The sequence below is a fragment of the Solanum lycopersicum genome, chromosome 1 (genome assembly GCF_036512215.1).
Source record: "Solanum lycopersicum chromosome 1, SLM_r2.1".
Lineage (NCBI taxonomy): Eukaryota > Viridiplantae > Streptophyta > Magnoliopsida > Solanales > Solanaceae > Solanum > Solanum lycopersicum.
Genome location: NC_090800.1, coordinates 10,774,761 through 10,779,930, shown reverse-complemented (window position 1 = coordinate 10,779,930; position 5,170 = coordinate 10,774,761). Strand labels below are relative to the sequence as shown.

Here is a 5,170-nt window from a genome sequence, read left to right as displayed (position 1 = left end):
GGCTTGACTCCGATGCAACTCGTTATAGCCGCTTGCTCCCAAAGGTTCCAAAATTGCTCTCGAACACGTGCACTCGTGGCTAAGAGTTTGGAGGTTGCCCAAAACCAAATGTCCAAAAATATCCAAAGAATATGATGAAAGGAGGGGAATTCTTTTTTCTTTTTCTTTATGGTTGCTATTGTATTTTTTATGCTTACAAATGTCATTCTTATATAGATATTTCAAGAGGAGTTTCAAATAGAAGAGTTAATTTTTCTTTTTCATTTTAAGAAACGGATTGTCAAGATTAATGGCATTAAAAACCATTACTTCACTTTTACAGAAACCTCTTGTTTGTTTATTGGAACGGATATGTATTCACTTTTGAAACGTATTGTAGTTATATCTTTAAATTAGACTTAATTAACATAGTTAGAATTAACTCAACTATAGTATTAACTCCAGAAATGCATTTTTGAATATATTTTGTATCTCGTAGATAATTTTGATTTTGTAAAAACCATCATAAATGTGGATCAAACAAAACATTAGTGAAAACTCATATTTCTTCAAACATCATAAGTAAAAAAATATTTAAAAAGAAATAAAGAGAGATTTATGAAAAAGATTGAGTATCCCTTAGTTTGTCCAATAATCTCTATAAGTCTTTGTAAGTTTATATGTCACAACTTTATGAATGCACTCTCATCTTCTTCTTCATCAGTAAAATTTGTCTGATCTAGACACTTACGACGCCCTTTTAAGTTTTCATACTTAAACCTAACATTCTACTTACGAAAATTTGAGAATACATCAACGTCAATTGGTAATGGGATGTGAGAATTTTGCAGCTATCATTTCTGATTTTCTAATCCATGACGTCACGCTGAACATGACAACACCATATCTTCTTCAACTATCTCCATTTTTAAAGAAAAGTTTTGAGTGTTATTTTAGAGGATCTAAATCACTTGGCAAATTATGATCCAATTTTTTTCTTACCGTGCATTAATTAGTAGTTGTTAGATTCATAAAGAATTAATTTGATCAAATATAAATTGAATGAATCAAGACCATTTAAGGCGAATGAGGTAAAAAGAAATATGTGTTTTCTTGTTCATTGTTATTTTCTCATAAAACTCATGGTATATAAATTATATTCACTTTCTTTAAATAACATTTATTTTTACAAATTAGTGTTTTTCTATGAAATTATTCATTTTTTCCAAGTTGAATTTGAATATTTTACTCAGTTTTAAAGAAAGAACTTTCCAAAATTTATTTTATAAAAACAGAAATGAATCAACAACGTTATAAAATATTATTGAAATATTATTGATGTCGGCCTCCTGCTCAAAGTCTGGAGGAATATCTATTGATTTTTCCTGACTCACCACACTCATAGTAGGACTAGGAACCACCATGTACTAACAAAAATCCAAAAACATTGAATGGTCATCGCAACCTGAAAAACCTTTAATAGAAACCCTTATAAGCCTTGATCCAAGTTGTAGAAACTTTGTCCAATATTATCTCCCTCAGACACTTACATAACTGCATGAACACGTATACTGAACCGAGGATGAATACCCCTCCTTAAAGATCCCCCTCCAGATGAGGTACTACTAAAGTAACACCAAGTGCAAGACTTCTTGTCTGCCAAATCCCTAAATTCCATGCGGCGCATAAGCTCCATGACCAACTTGACAGCTCTTTGAAAAGAAGCTCCAGACAAGGTTGTTTGATAAGCTGCTTCAACGGATATAATAAGTCAAACTTCTCATGAATTGAAAAATTCTTAGTCTTATCTGGAACCAAACCATGCTGAGACAAGGCATGAAATCTTTCCAAAAATGGATCTGAAACACCATCTTAATTCAAGTTCTTAAACTAAAGTTACAGGGAATGAACATGTCCTTCTAGTATCGACTGCCACCACTTCCTAGATAGGCCCCACATGTGAAAAGTAGTGTAATCCACTCTGTCGGACTCCACCAACTCCACATTTTGTAACATATCATGACAACTCACAAGAAACAATTTAAAGTTAAACTTCAGTAAATCTTGTGTGTGTATATCTAGATATTTGGCGATAAATACTACTTAGAAGGTATGAGATGACCCTAAAGACCCTTAATCTATCATTACTCTCTTCTAGTTAGTTAATTTTTTTCAAACGATCTATTTGACTATTCATTAAAGGATTTGATCAATGAACATTCAGTTCTTTCTACAATGTTGAATGGATTCTAACAAATTCTTCAACTCGGATCAAACTAATAAAACCCCAAATAAATTATAAATTTTAGTTAGTGTTCTAGGAGACAATTTCTTTGAAACAAATTTTATGTATTGAAAATAAACTCCAACTAAGAAATAAATATGAAGAAAGAACAATATTTTACTAATTAACAGTTTAATTTGAACCTAAAATGGATTTTGTTTGATCTTATGTAAAGAGGATTTGTGGACTTTCATGAAGTATTTATGGTCAAAAAGAGTCCGCCCACATCTTGATCTCTTTGTAAATGTTCCATGAATTTATGAAATTTTTGAGATCCCTCTCTAAGGGACATAGTACCCTTTATATAGTGTGAGTTAGTATTAGTCTTCAAGAATTAGGATTAGTCTTCAAGAATTCTAAATGAAGTTAGACTCATCTGGTAGAGTCCCACACAATTTTGATGTCTACAAATTTCGAGTCTATGTCTCATGAAGAAACTGATTACTTTTTTTAATAACCTTTCTGGGTACATAGTTCACTTAACTCTCTTATTGGTTGGAGTTTAATTTTTGAGGTGTAATCAACGGTTCCAGGAATGGTATTAAGGTATCGCACCAACAGAGGACCCAACAACATCTCCAAGCACGTTTCAGATTCCCAGCCTTAAGTGCAGATTGAGCATATTATTCTTTGTTTACAGAAGCTTACTTCAAATCATTAATTAGTCTTGGAGTCAGTTCGAATATTTGAAATAGATATGTGTTGCACCAACATAATCTAGCACTGCATCTCCTAGAATTCCTAGCATTGATATCATTGTGGAATATGATCCGTGAGTAAGAGTTTCAACAAGCCATGAAGGATCATGGAAGTTGTAAGTAGCATGGTTTCAAAGTACCAGACATTAACTAGCTTCTCAGAATCAACAAATCAATGTACAACCCAATCAAATTCATAAATGGTAAAGTCCCTACTTCCCCACACGAGCTTAGCTAGGCACCTATTAGTTCCTCAACAACATTAACTACTTCTTACTATTTCTAATCGTTGGCCTTATCCTACTATACATTTTGTCGAAGGCAAAGGAAACTCTTAATCGAAGAACTTGAGAATTATCATCAGGAATGATTCACATTAGAAGATCAAATGGTTCATTATGCATAAATTTCATATTTTACGAGCGCATCCAAAGTTGCAAAGTGTAACATTCGAAATGATTTTATTTTCTTAATTCTGAGTAAACCCTCGTGCTAACTTTTATAATTCTTAAATAGTTGTATACTGACATCACAATTGAGAAAAGAGTCTCCAAGTTTACCAAGTGATTCCGAATGAAACTTCTGGAGGCATTTCTTTGTTGTCATTCCTTCCTAAATCTTACCAGTTGGGATACAAAGTTTTAGTTTGGAATGATTCGAAAGCATTCTTTTCAAGTTTATTCAGTATGAATGCTTCCCCAATAAAGTCTAAAGGTTATAGCACGGCAGATAGTTATTGGAAAAATATTCTTAACCTCGAGAATCTTATGAATTCTAAGGTATATACATATAGTAGTGAATCTGTTCGGCGGAGTTTGGGGATTCACTACCATATGTGTATACCTAGAATTCATATAATTATTGCAGTCAACTATAACTATCTACCGTGCTAGAACCTTTAGACCTTAAAGGGAAAGAATCGATGCCAAATAAACTTTAAAAGAATGCTTTTGAATCACCACAAAGTAAAGCTTTGTGTCCCAACCGCTAAGATTTTGGAAGTAATGACAACAAAGAAATATCTCCAGAATTTTCATTTGGAATCGCTTGAGAATCTTGACGACTCTTTTCTCAGATATGCTATTAGTATATAATCGTTTAAGACTTATGAAAATTATCATGAGGGTCTTCTCAACATTAAGAAAAATAAAATCATTTCCGATGTTGCACTGTTCAAGCTTGGATGTGCTCGTAAAATTATGAGATTTATCCGTAATGAACCATTCTATATCAAAGTCTGGACAATTCCTAGTGATAATCCTCAAAAATTTCTTCATGCCTTCAGTAGAAATGTGTTGTAGGATAAAGTATAAGAGATTATAAACAAGATAGTAGCTGATGTGGTTGAGGCACTAACAGGTGCCTACCTCAGCTCGGACGGGCAACGTAGCAGCTTTATCATTTATGAAATGAATCGAGATGGATATTGATTTTATTGATGCACCTATCTTAAGGCACATCATCGTGAATGCTAAGAATCTAGTCAATGTACGGTACTTAGAAATCACTGCTACACTAAAAGTTTCACGACCCTTCGCTGCTTGTTAAAATGCTAACTCACGGATCTTACGTGCTACATGAGATTCCACGATGCTATTGTAACGACCTGTTTAGTCGTTTTGAGCAGCAGATTTTATTTTAGGAAAAACAGGCTGAGGCGACGGACCAAACGACGATTCGTCATGGGCACGACGGACCGTCGCAGGGTCTCGTTTCAAAACACTTAGAAAATCTGAAATTGGGTACCGAAAATCGACTCTCTGAACTTCGTAACGGAGTGGCAGGACGGACCGTCACAGGTGTGACGGACCGTCACAGGCCATTCACCCAAAATCAAGTTTCTGAACTATGCGACGGACAGCAGGACGGACCGTCGCAGGCGCGACGGCCCGTCACAGCTTGCGTAATCCCAGTTGGAGTCGGATTTCTGGTTAAGTTTTAAAGGGGCGTTTTGGACTATTCCTGCTATAATTATATATTTCGTGGGTTTATATTAATAACTCAAATTCTTGGGGCTTAAAGGAGGTAACCTTAAGTTAATTAGTGGGGTATTATTGCCATCTTTTATTCTTAATTATATACTAATTAGGGTAAAATTAAGAGGGTTTTAATAAGAAAACAGAAAGAACAAGAAGGGAGAGAGAGAAACGATCGAGAGAAGAGGAAAGCACCAAGCTTTGAGGATTAACTTGCTTGATTTCAATTCTTC

General features: G+C 34.3%; 1 pseudogene; it reads left to right on the top strand.

The window, feature by feature from the left end:
- The first annotated feature begins 3,905 nt into the window (after nt 1–3,905).
- Nucleotides 3,906–4,603, top strand: LOC101246753 (endoribonuclease Dicer homolog 2-like; annotated as a pseudogene).
- The last annotated feature ends 567 nt before the right edge of the window (nt 4,604–5,170 follow it).